General features: G+C 46.4%; 1 long non-coding RNA gene across 1 annotated transcript; it reads right to left on the reverse strand.

Moving 5' to 3' along the window:
* Positions 1–10,440: 10,440 nt before the first annotated feature.
* Positions 10,441–11,906, reverse strand: LOC138579601 (uncharacterized). The gene is made up of 3 exons (XR_011304092.1): positions 11,769–11,906; positions 11,523–11,652; positions 10,441–11,340 (listed from the first exon to the last, which is right to left on the reverse strand). It is a non-coding gene; the product is annotated as an uncharacterized lncRNA (long non-coding RNA).
* Between the last annotated feature and the right edge of the window lie 2,089 nt (positions 11,907–13,995).

Raw genomic sequence — 13,995 nt, forward strand, 5'->3', positions numbered from 1 at the left:
CCCCATCTCTCCTCACCCCTTGCACCCCTACCCCCACCACACTTACCCCCGACCTCGTGTCTCCCCTCTGCCATACAGCTGACCACTCCCTCCCCTGCTCACCTCGCTCTGCCTTGCCGTCGCCCGACTGCAGCCTTGCCTCCACTCCAACGCTCCTTGTCTCCCTCCTCAATGGGCTCCTGCTGCGGGAAGAAAACATATCAGCAGACTCACCTAACCAAATGTTCCCCCGGCTGCTCAGCTGCTGACCGCCGCACCTCTCCACATCCCCAGACCACCTTAACCCCTCGCTCCCTCTCCCCCTCCTAGCCACCTTGTAACTCTCATCGCCCCATTGCCCCGCATACTCTTCCACCCCATCATCATCCCCAATGCCATACCAGGGCTGTTGCGAGCACATGCTCAATCCGGGTAGATCCTCCTCAGGTGAACTCAGGGCGTCCGCCCCACCGCTCCTTCTCCTTCTAGGCGGGGCCGTAGGAACCCCTGCCTGTTCTTCTCTTCCTGGGCGAGGGGTCCTCACCTCCACCCGTTGCTCCTCCTCGCTAGGGGCCGTGCTGCGCCCTCTAGGCTGCACCCCGCTATCCTGTAGAGGGGCATTCTCAAACCCTCTCTGGGCTTCTCCTGACGAATTGTGGGGGCCGACCCAAACCCTCCACCCGAAGCCCTCCTAAACGGGGAGGTCATTCCGCACCTCTCCCTCTCCTCACTGCTCTCCGGTGACCGCTCCCTCCTTCTCCCCTTCACGCACTTCTGTAAATACTTACCTCCTTTACCTTTCCGCGCCACTGCCCCCCTCTGCACCTCCTCTCCCCCTCTCTCCTCCTCTGCCTGCCCTGCCTCCATGCCCATTCCTCTCTTCTCCAACTCCACCTGCGTCCCCCACTTCCGCAATCCTATATCTATTACCGCCCCCCCCAACCCTTCCCGCTGCTCTCCTGGGAGTCTCCCTCCTGGACCTTCTGTCCCCCCTCCCAGGCTCCCCCTTTCCCGGCCGCAGGGCTACACGCCACTACAGCTGCCAGCGTTCCATCCGCCGCAGCTCGCCTCTGCGGTCTGCCTCCCTCCCCTTCCTTACCCCCTGTAACCTCTGACACCGCCCCCTCGAGCTGCGCTTTGGAAGCCCTGCAGATAATCGCCAAGGCCTCCCTGCATCAATAAGTCCTTCCTTGCTAGCCTTTTGGCCCACCATCTTCCTCATATCAATCGGCCAGCGACGGCGACTACTGCTCGCTAACCCAACCCGAACCACTAACACTAGCAGGCGCTCACCGCCCCAAGAAAGAAATGGGACCGGACGCAGCACAAATTCCCCGGCCCCCGCAAGTACCCCAGCCGCCGCAGCCCAACCTAGAGAAATGTTTGCCCTGCCGCATCCCTGCACCAGATACGCCTGCCGCTGCCAGGCACTTTCCCCTTACACCACCACTGCCCAATCCCCCCAGCTACAAGCAGAAACACTCGACCAGCCCCCTTGGTGCCCAAAATCCCAGCCGATGACACCCCAAGAAAGAGCCACAGGGGGCCCCATAAATGCAACAATGGCCCTGCATATAAAGGGGGAAAATAGCCTGTGTCCCAGCCAATCTGGTATCCCCAAACCCAGAAGAGAAATCAACCCGTAGGAAAATATATCCTAAATAAAATAATTAAAATATCTTATCAAAGTCCAAACACCCACTTGTGTAAAATGTTTATTTTTTATTTTTTATTTTATAACCCCCCACCTCCCAAGCTCCCCAACCCACTGGCCCAATCCAACCCCCAACCGGCTCTGCGGGGTTGCGGATCCCGCGAGAGCAGCAGCCGCTGCACAGAAATATTGCCTGCGCCCCCCGGCCCCTCCTGCTCCCAGCGGCGGTCCGCCCACAGCACACCCGCTGAGCCCCGATGCAGAAGCCGCCGCGAGGCGCAGGCCTGCCCTGGCAACCAGCTGGAGAGGTCCGCGGCTCCTGCCTAACACGCCCCCGCCCCCGGCGCCTCCCTACTGACGTGCTGCCCAGAGCCCGTGAGAACACGGGCAGCCACTGTGCACCAAGCGCGGCTCGACGGGACCTCCGCCACAGAAGACGAGCCCCCGCGCCCCATAGCCACCCCCACCAGGAAGCCCCCCCCAGCTGCCCGACCCTGCAAGGGAAACCGCCGGCTGACAGGCCCAACCTCCCCCTACACGGCATGACCTGGGACTGCCTTATCTACAGCGAGTCCCCTATCCGCACCGACGAGTCAGTAATTTTCTTTATGTATTTTTTTAAAAAATGTTTTAATTACTAAACACTTCCCTCCCACTACACTACCCTGCACCCGCCTGCCTACCTCGCCACCCAGACACCGAGTCCTCACGCAGGGAAAGCTCGAAGCAGGCGACCCGGACAAAGACTCGCCCTCAACGGTCGCCTGCTCTCGAACCTTCCCTGCCCCTTAAATACTCCCCCAGCGGCGCGCTATACGCAGGCCAGCTCGCTGGCCTGTGCAGCACCCAAAACCACCCCGGGGGAAACGCTGCGAGTTCCCCCCAGAGCCTCCCTTCCGCCTGATTGTGCCCCTTATGTTTCCTTGTATGCCTGCAGGCGCCGGGCCAAGACAGCTCATTGCGATCTGCTGCGTTGAAATGCTGCAGAAATGTCCTGCTTGCCCCTCGCTAGCTGCCTGATGAAGCTTGCGTGTGTGGGTCTCTGCAAATGCTTCAAAAGTACATTATTGTTCAGCACGCAGTCATTCAACCACACGAGGTAAGTAAAGTATGACTTAATTGCTGACTGAGCAGCAAAGAAAGAGGAGGAAGTGAAGCAAGCAGACAGGGTTATTGACTGTGAGGGACAGGATTGGCCAGGAAGGTCAGGTGGAACAAGTTTCTGCCAATCAATAACAAACTTCAAAACACGAAAATGTCAGAGGAATGTAGTTTTGTGTTCATGTTTGTATTATTGTTATGAATATTTTAAATGCTGCTCGAGAAGTAAAGCGAAGAGTAAATCATAGAAACAATTGTGTACAGGCGCTTTATAAATGATGTATCATACAATATATCATTTCATAATTGAAGCCTCCCGTCTTGACATAGAATTGAATCTAGGTGAATGTAGAAAGTAGTCAGTGCATTGGATCTAGGTGAGGGTAGAAGGTAGCACTCCATGCTTATGGAAATTTAGCCGCAAGCACGACTGCACTCCTGCACAAAATCGAGACCATCCACCAGACAAAACACAAAGCACAACATTTCTGCCATCAGAATGCAGCTACGATCTATGACAAAAGTTTAGATCTAGCTGGACACATAACGAGTCTCTCGAACTCGTGCACTCTCCTGACCATCTCTCAGCACCCATCCACATGCCAGACCATCATGGGTTGCTTAATTGAGCCTAGCCAGCCTACCTAACTCCTTATCTTGGCCAAATGCACACATGCATTCTATTCCCCTTGACAATCCTTTTCCCTTATCTTGGACTTTGTTCCCCCAAGGGCGTTCCAACAACAAGTGCATTGAGGCCATGCTAATGTGATAAAGGCGCTATATAAATGACAAACTACTACTACATATATCCCTGCTTACATGTTCATTCTACCTTGTGTTATCCCACCTTAATGATTTGTTACCCAACTTTGTGTACACTCTGTTCACCTATTCTCCACCTATGTGCCTTTTGCTTCTATCTTTTTCCCTTCCTCTACTCCTCCCGCAGACTACGGTCTGCTCTTAATACTCTGGGCAGGGTCACAATTCGATCCCCTATGGTAGTGACTTGTGCCTTATAAAAGCTAAATTATACATAACTCCAAGTAGGGCTTGGGTTCTTTAGACATTGGGGTGGAAGCATCTATGAGGCTGTGAATACGTTGTTTGGGCTTATTATGTTGTCTGGCAAATATAATTATAGTTGCTTATTTATAACGCGCTTAATATGCAGAGGTTTCTAAGTGCGGACCAAACCTGTGTTGCTCCGTGTCTTGCTTCCAAGGCGAGCGCGTTGCCCCTGACCTATCCTCCCTTCCCTGGTATTTCACTGATGCTGCAGGGAATAGGCCCATCTCTTTTCTCAGTCTTCTGTCAGCTGCTTGTAGTTTCTGCAAGACTACTTTCAAACTGAAATTATAACTGGCATCTGTCTGGCCACATAACAGGATGTTATCCTCGAAATATGCTAAGTTTTCAGTGTTCTTCAGCAAAGAATTTATCATTTTTTGAAAGACTGAAGCTGCAGATGAGAACCTGAATGGAATTCTCATGTAGCTGAAGGTAAGGAAAAGGGTTATGAAAGATGGGGCAACTTGGATTCTTTGTGAAGTTTTACTTAATGGTATGCATTTCACATGTCACGTTTTTGTGAACATATTGGCATCTTGGAACATAAGTTCCAATTTGGAAATGCTTGGTAAGGGATAGTTGTCGGTGACAATCTGCTGGTTAAGACTTCTTGAATCCATGCATGTACGGAGCTGATTGGATGATGCTTTCTTGAAGAGGACCATCAAGGTTAACCATTCTGAAGCTTCTCCTCGTTCAGTGGTATGGTCACCTGGTAAAATCTACACCAACTCTTTCAAAACATTTCCAGCAAAGGCAGGAACTGGGCGTACCTTGTGCTTTACCAGGATCACTCCTGGACACACCCTGATATTGTGAATATAGTTTTTCACTCAGCTTAGTTTTCTTGAGAACAGGTTTTTGTAACGCTCTATGCCATCTAAATCGTGACTTCTATGAAGAGAACTTACTCTGCAATCTGTATTTAGTATTATGTTCAATGTGGGTAGATTGTGCCATCCCATTAGTGCTGGCCTATGCTCTGTGCGATATACTTACATTGTTCCAATGTGACCTTTGAATTCTAAATTACATTTCTTGTACCCAAATGTTTCACTGAAAATTCCTCCGTAAACTCTGGTTTGAAGTTCATTTTCTTGTCCGTAATGCGTTTTTTCTCCCACCATTTCCTTGTATGTCACAAACAGTATGGCTGTAAACCCAGAGCCTGAATCTGCCATGAGATCCATAGCGTTGGCATCTGTATGAATGGTGCAATGGGGCTTTCTTCTCTTTTGGCGGCAAGTTTCTAAGGCCAACACAATCCATAGTTTTGCCATTTACTTTTTCTACTATTTGTGTAAACATAAGAATGTCTCTTAGTCGGTCAACCGGATTTTTGAAGATGCAATATGCAGCTAGCCCTCACACTATCACTTCAGAGTAATCAACGTACTTGTTGGGAACCTGCGGCCTAGTGTAAAATTTGATCTTGTGAACTAGGATTTTCTCTTTGTTTTGAAGAGGCATGTGAGTCTTCTTATTGCCTCTGGGTAGACTGTGTCCTTGTAATCTACAGCACGAGCAGGCTCTGTGGGGCCGGGGCAGAAAAAGGTGTGCAGTGCACGTATAGGTCCCGATTGGCAGGAGAACTACACTTCCCAGTAGCCCTGGGGAAGGATTGTAGTCTTGGGGCCCTTCACGCGCATGACCTGCTGGAACTAATCAGGGTTGGACTATTTAGCTTTGCCCGTGCTCAAGTACGGCTTATTGAAGATTATTCAGCATGGGCAGTTACTGCGGTTGGCATGAGGAATTCTGCAGCAAAGTGGGACACCAGAGGAATGTTGAAGCACCTTCTTTTTTTTTTTTTTTTTTTTATTTTGGTTGGCTGATTTAATCAACCTTTCAAAAGGAAAACTCTTAAATTACATAACAATTCTTGACATATAACAGATATGTAATAAAAATTAGATGTATTACACTTACATTTACTAGCTTACGAATATTTACATCAAAAGTCAGGAAGAATGAAAATTTCATTCACTAATTACGTGACCAGTTAACAAACATAGATTGGCAAAGAGTCATCATAATCATAAAAATAAAAATAAAAAATAAAAAACAAGTAAAAACAGAACCAATCCACATTTAACATCTAACAACAGACTGCCTAATTGCATGGCAAAATTGTTTTTATAAACTGTGTGAGTGCAATGTGGATTGCAGTTCGATTACTCGTCACTAAAATAGTCCAAATTTCAGATTCAGAATAGTTACAAATCAATTGCAATACATTGCTAAAATAGCATTCACGCAATCTGTTTAAAGCAGGACAACTTACTACTAAATGCATCAGGGTTTCTGTTTGTTTTTGGTTTAGACAAAATCGACAATGCTGATGTTCTTTAGCGATTATGCCTCGTCTAGCAAGGATTTGATTTGTTAAATGCAAATTTAAACGTGTTCGTAACATTTCGACGCGAACAATGTTTGATGGACACTTCAAAAGATAACAAGCCATTTGCTTATACTTTTTTGGTGGAAAAAGGCTCGCGTCATAATCCATATATTTAGAGCATAATTGGTAAGTTATGATCCAGTCATGCCAATAGATTTTTTTCTTTGCTTTGTCAGGGTTATTTAACAACAGCTCAATTGAGACGTCAGCTTCTACCAACCATCCCAAGATGCTCTTTACCCACTCCTTCGGAAAAGCATCATGCGATGAACGCATATAAAGTGCTAGCGTACACAAAATATTTGTATTGTCAAAACCAAGAAGGCATTTTCGATAAAAATTACACATTTTCCACGCCACCACTGCAGACAATGAAATTAAACCCAACTCGTACCTTAAAAGGCACATCGGAGTACACTTGGGCAAGGAAAAGATAGCTTTCCAGAATTTGCCCTCTAGTAAATCCCAAATGTCCCTACGCCGTGGCTGGAAAGTTTCAGCTCCATAGGAAACAATCGGAACAACTTTCTGATTATAAAATGTAACTATGTGAGTTGTAGTAAATTTGCCATATCTGTGCAAAATTATCCTTGCCTGCGATGTTAGCATCAGGATTTTTGTTCTTAATGTGTCAAGATAAATTTGATTTTTCACGGTACCGGAAAAGGGTAAACCCAGATATTTGTAACTGTGGACAAGTTTTAAGGGCAAATTCTTCAGAAGCCATTTGTACTTGCCCAATTTGTTATCTTTCCTTTTTTGGCAAATCACTATTTGTGTTTTGTTGACATTAGTTGTGAGATTATTCTTGTCAACATACGTCTCCAGTTTAATTAACAAATTCTGAAGCCCTCGCGGTGTTTGCGATATTAGAACCAGATCGTCGGCATAAAGCAGCCATGTGATTTTTTGCGTGCCTAGTTTAGGAGCGTCAGAGACTGTTTGTTGAAGCACCTTCATCCCGGGCTGTGGCGTTAAGCACGGATATGGTCCGGTGTGTGCTACGTTCTACTGCTTCAGGTCCGGATCGCCCCACGGGGGCCCGGACACTCAGTTAAGTGTTTGTGAATCAGTGCACGTGTTTTGGGGTATTTTCATGACGGTGTGCTCCTCGCAATGACAAACTTCCAATGGGCAAGAGGCTATGCCTGCATGATCTATTTCTCCATTGTTAGAAGGGCATGTTGAACTTTGTGGCAGCAAGCTTGCCCTTCTTTATGAGACATTATGAGCCACGGGTGGAAAACACGTGGAAAGCACCTACGATTAGGCAATGGAGGTCATTATGACCTTGGAGGTAGCCATGCCGCTATTTGCGGCATGGCTACCCCCATTCCAGGTACCGGGTTCCTGGAATGGGGAAATACCGGGCCATTCCGACCTTGGAGGGCCCGGTATTTCCCCATTCCAGGAACCCATCCCCATTCGAGCCCCCATAGGGCTCAATGGGAATGGGGAGCATGCTAACAACGGGCCCGTTAATAACGGGCCCGTTGTTAGCATGCTGGACCGTTCGCAGGACCCGCTAAGGACGCCTGGTTTTGGTCCCGCGAGCGGAACTCGTAATGAGGTGGTAGGGGTTAACGGGGCCGGCAGCTCTACCGGCCCCGTTAACCCCCAACCGCCAGGGTCGGAATGACCCCCAATGATGTGTCAAGTAAAGTTTAACGTCATGGAATGAGGAAAAAGGTACAGCCCTTGAATGTTATGTACGGTTATGTTTGCTTTTTGTTTGCCCAACGGGCCATGTGTTTGTTCATTCATGGAGGGAAGGTTGATCTATTAGGCACCTGTGGTTCGGGAGAGGGTGTCGGTACCCTCACCTCTATTGGTTCTTGACAGGCTCCTCCTTCAGTCCAGCACATTTCCTTGCCCATTCATGCCCAAGTGGTTTAACAGCATGGGCAAGGCTAAGAACAACCTGGAACCTGCTTATCTGGCCAACCGTTTCACGCAGCATGCTGCTATCAGACTGCTCAGAACAGCCTACGTCAACACGCTCACCATACCCAGATTCAAACTGCAGTCTGCCGGGGGTTCAAGCTTCCCAGTCTTTGCAGCTAATCTATGGAACACCATTCCTTCTACACTCAGATCTGAACCTACGTTCCACTCCTTCAAAACTAAAACTAAACTCTGGCTTCACAAGCTAGACGAGTCCCCTACACCCTCTTCATAGGCGCTCATGACCACTACTCTAGCACTTGTTATCACCTCACGCCTGACCTTAGCATCCTGTGTTATTCACGAGTTATAGCTCAAATTCTGCACCGATTTTGTAACCTCCTTTAAGTTTTATGTATGTAACCTGCTTAAGTATATGCATCTTCCTGTTAAGTTTGCTCCCTTGAGGGAACATGTTTTTGACCACCTGTAACCTACTTAAGTTTCTGCATCTTCCTTGTTAAGTTTGTTCCCTTGAGGGAACATGTTTGTGACTACCTGTAACCACTTTCTTGTAAAACATGCGCCCAGATGCCTCAGGGCACGGCTGCGCTTTACAAATAAATAAATACAAAATACAAATAGGCATTTTTCTTTGGTTGTCATACCTCATGCTTCCGACTGCATGCAAATGGGTGTCAAACAGTGGCAACCATTGTATTCATGGAACAGGAAGTTCCCCCGGAATCCTCAGAAACAGCGGTGAGAGTGTTTCACCATGCATGGTCCCACAAGTCTGGTAATCTTGGTCTTCTTAGACAGATTTGTGGCCAATGTACTGCCCAGAAGTAACGCAGAGGACTATGAAGCCAGTATTTCTGAAGGAGTGTTGCTTATAGTAAGATGGGAACTCAGTAAACAAATATGCAAGCAAGGTAAACCGGCAAGTGCAGTTGCTTGGCTCTATGCATACATGCCAACCCTCTGGATTTTCCCACCTAAAATAAATCTTTGCCCAATGCATTCCTATGGCAAAATCTTTGTCTCCCAATTTTTCGGACGAAATCTCCCTCATAGGTGGGCTGAAATGTTGGCCTGTATGTCTACACGCTGTCTCTTTGCGAGTCCTCTCGCGTGCGTCCTCTGAGCTCTCGGCCTGCGCATAAGTGCAGCGTTTGGTCTCCGTCACCACACACGAATTTTATGTACAGGCAGTGGCGTTGTTCTGTAATATTTGGTATCCCATACCGATCCGGTATCCCCTGGTCTTCGGCTGCCTTCGGCTGATCGCTGATTGGCTGTACTACGCCTGAGCAGTGGCCCTTCTTCCGAGCTGTCACAGACATAAGCAGCAGAGCACTGCGCAGCACGTTGCTGTAATAGATAAAAACACTGTTCATTCTGAGAGAAAGCTTTGCATTAAAACGCGAGGCTGCCCCTGAGGAAGCTGCTGATGTAAAGCTTTCTCTCAGAATAATAAACAGTCATTAATCTATACCCACAACGGAACGAAGCTCGGCATTGCATAAACTTTAACTTGTCATTAAAATAGGAGGCTTCGACTGAAGCCATTAACGACTCGTTACAGTTCATGAAATGTCGAGCTGCGCTTTGTGATAATAACAAGACAGTTACATCTCAGTGATATGATTTTGTCATGAAGATGTATATTACTGCAAGTACATGGTTTTTTGTATGATCTTTGTAAAAGTTGATGTATGTACCCCCTACGGACCCCTCTATGCAGTGTCAAGCAAAATAAAATAAAGGTTAAAAAAAAAAGACAGTTACATCTTATGAAAAGCCTCCCTATATTATCCTGCAAGTGGAGTATTCAGCATTGCAAGAAGTGGTGAGGGGGACAGCCACGTGAAACGCCTGCTACTTTCCCCTCAAATGCAGTGCACGCAATTCCAGGTTGTCTCATTCGCGCCCACAAACCGCCCACCCCTGCCCCAATCTATTTTTTTGGTAACATTACTAGTGGCATCTCGCATTTTAACACAACAAAAATGAAAAAGGGCAGAATCATTACAGATGCAGGGAACTCATCTATTAGAGCTCTGTCCAGGCGCTGTGGGGCAAAATACATACACATCAACTCATTTGCATATGGATTGCACCAACAGAAATTACTTCACAGAAAGCAAATCGCAAGGAGCATCCTCAGTCTTTGATACTTGAAGGCGCCATGCAACTGACTTTAGAATACGTTGTCATAAGTAAGCCAAGTGGCAAATAATTTTCTGGTGCAAAATACGTAAATTGCATTGTTATATATGGAGCAAGTCAGGCTTTTAAAAATAATAACAGCATGATATATTAAAGCTTTGAAGTGAATCACTTACAGAGCTGCAGATAAGACACAGTCTGATTACATGGTCTGCCCAGGATCACACACTTTGGTTAAATGGTGAAACTGGGATGTGGACAATTTAAGCAACTGAGCACTTCTTCACAGTTTTAGTTTATATAGATTTTTATTAATGTTTCCCTTTGCATTTCATCTGCTTAAATAATACTTTATCTATGTAACTGGAGGGTCAGCTCATGAACAAGTGGAAGGACTTAAGAGCTAATGATACTTGAAACGAAAGGGATGGCGCCCTGCCACTTACTTTTAGTCTCTTGACCTAAACATTTTGGTCAAGGCTAAGTTATTCAGCATGCTTAGTATGGCAAAAGCTATTTCATTAAGCTAACTGTCATACATATACAAAAAAGATGAGCTTTGGAGCCCTTCAAAGGTGCACTGTAGCTTTTTATTTAGCCATTGTCAGTGAATGCAGGGGGAATTTTTTTCCCGCATTTAAGTCTAACATGAAACTAATTCGTTTTCTGGTGTACATAAGGATCAAATTACAGTCATCTTATTAAACAAATGCAACAAAGAAAAGATAGCAAATGCTTAAGGGAAATTAACAAACAAGGCAAATGAATGCACAATCGATGATTTGCCTAGATGTGCAATGGATGCAGCGAAACATGGTGTATTATTTAAACACAAGGCAAACACCTATGTGGGATGTGTGGAGTCCAGACCATGTGTCAGAGAAAAGACTTTCTTTCTTTCTGAGACTGGGTAGATTTGTTACTGGCTCCTAAAGGAAAGGGACCTAGTCGTTGGTCAACGACTAAAAACGGATCGAGTTGTGAAGCAGGAATGGGGGAATAAAGCCCTCAAAATGATGTAGTCCTGTGACGTTTCGGCGGAAAGCCTTCTTCATTTGCCTTGACTTGGTCTCCCCTATATGGAAAACAAAGGAAAGAAAAGAAAAAGAGGGATATGGGCTCAGAAAATATTGTAGAGCTCGTCTAGGAGGTTCAAATCTGATGCTAGTTATACTGGCATGCAATAAAATCTAATTGAGACCATGTGAGTGAACAATATGTCATTGTCCACTGGCTTACTGGCACTTGGTTACTGACCTGGACAGTAATCAGAAAGTGGTGTTTTCTTCCAGTTGGTGGTACCAGGGGACTGGGAAAAATGAGTGGCGGACCTCTTCAAGCAGTAGGAGGGGATTTCTGCCGCTAGGTAACTGGTGTGCTGGATGCACTTGGGTATTGGGAAAAATATTTAAAAAACACAGAAAGCATATATGTATGAGTAAATAAATGGTAGTCACTAATGTGTAGTGGAATGCTTGACTAAAACAGTTGACATACAAGTACCTGTTGGCACAGTCCTGCAGCCGTTTGGAGATTCTTGGCTGTGTTCAGTTGTGCGAGGACCTTATGAATGATGCTTGTAAAAGGCAATCAGGCGGTGGTCCACATATTGGTAGGGCTCCCAGGATTATGGGGTGTGAATTTTGCCGCGCCTTAATGTGGCTGCAGGACCCTGGAAATGAGAAACCAGGGTACAGTTTATCAAGAAGACGCTCTAAAGAGATTCAGAAAAATCTGATGCTATGAGACTTCTGAAAGCAAGGGGCGGAAGGCGCCCGCCCGTGTTGGGTTGGATCGTGCTGTCGTGAGAAGACAGGAGCTTAGGACACGGGTAGCTTCCGTGGCGGGGGCGGTAAACCCCCGGCTCCTTCGTGGCAAGCCCTGCAGGGCGCTCTTACCTATGTGTCCGAAAAGTGAGTCGATCGCTTTCTTGGGCTGTGGAGGTCGGCTACGAGAGCCGGCGTCGGAACAGAGACAGTCAGAGCTGCGTCGCAAGTACGCTCAGCGCAGGCGCAGGTAAGAAGTGTCTGTTCCCCTGCACATGCGCGAACCATGTCGGTCCAAGGGTTGGCATGGTAACCGAACAGTTTATGCGAAGCGTAATATGGCGTTAAAGGAGTGGGGTGGAATCAGAGCTTCTATCGTGTGGGCTGTGAATGGGAATATTGAATAGGGAAGATGTTGGTTGCGATTACGGAGGGCACAGATGTACATCCCCCATATACTGGTAGATTCTTATGGATTGAATAGTAAGGCAGTTTGTTGCTGCGATGATTGTTTACAAAATAGACAGTGACACAAGCATTTCAAAACTCAAAGTAAATATGCTCAGCATCAATTGGTGTGCGTATGATGATACAGTATATATATATATATTTATATATATATATATGTACAAGTGATACCAAATAGGAGTGAACCATGGCATATGCAGGAAAGACAAGGTTGGCACAGGATGAAACCCATTAGCAAATAAACTCTTATTGTGCATAACATTAATTGCTTTGCATGAAATGATTGCGTGTACATTTTCACGAATGGTACATAAGGAAGCAGATTGCTAGTTAGTGCTCCACTTTATAGAACATGTAAAGCACCTAACAATACGAGGACATGATGTGTACTTGTGCGGTCAGGCGTTGATAGCACACCTGGCATATTGCTCGAGTACAGCCACATAGTGGACTGTCCTATTTGTGTGAAGGAAAAGAAGTGGTGGGTCCCCCCACGAGTTTAGTGAAAGGGGTAGGGACTAACCGGTCATCTGAAGGTATTTGGCATGGCCTCGTTGAGACGCTTAGTAGTAGCCTTAAGTTTAAAAATCCACCATGATTCCTTATTGTTCAACACATTGGATGCATTGGTGGTGTTGGCTACTGTATCTGCAATCCACCAGTATATATCATCCGCACTATGTTGATACTCCATGAAGTGCGAGACTAGTGGTGCTGTGTGGACTCGACATCGAATCCTAGAGCGATGTTCGCCAATTCTTTTGTTGACTTGCCTCTGGGTCTGGCCAACATATCTGAGTCCGCAAAGACATTCAATGATGTAGACCACATTTGTAGTTTTACAATTTGAGAAATGTTTGATCTTCCATTCCTTTCCTTCAATTTGGAATGATGTTGTTTTCCTAGTAAACCTGCACACATTACATAATACTTTATAGCAATGCCTTGGAAGCAAAGCACATTACATAAGAAACTACCCTTTCATTATTAACTTTAACTATACATCATTATAGAAATATGTTGAGGAATAAGAGGATGGATTTAGTTTTATTGTCCCCATTCTGCATGCAAAGTCACAATAGCATCATGCAGATTAATGTGAGCCTAACAAACCCCCCTTGGGTAAAGCCATACTCATTATTTCATAAAGCCTGCAGCAATATGCAACCGTCTCACACCTGATCACTCCCTCCCATGCACATTTCCAAATGGACAAATGTTCCTGCTAATAGTCCACCCTCCCTTCCATCAGTGCCTAATGGTTCACATTGAAATGCTCTTGACACAGAGCAACTTGCGAGCCCCTCTGCTGCTGCCTGGAGCTCCTTGGGACATTATCCTGGCAGAGGCTTCGGAAAGAGTAAGGTGTCCTGCTGCCAGGACAATTACTGTGCTGAGCAGGAATTACTCAGCACACATTGTCCTGCCAGGGGGACACCTTTCCCGTTTGGGCACCTTCATTGAGGTGCCGAACAGGAGAGGTGGCCCACAGACGA

The sequence above is a fragment of the Ambystoma mexicanum genome, chromosome 3p (assembly GCF_040938575.1).
Source record: "Ambystoma mexicanum isolate Mex_15411 chromosome 3p, UKY_AmexF1_1, whole genome shotgun sequence".
In the NCBI taxonomy this organism is placed as follows: Eukaryota; Metazoa; Chordata; class Amphibia; order Caudata; family Ambystomatidae; genus Ambystoma; species Ambystoma mexicanum.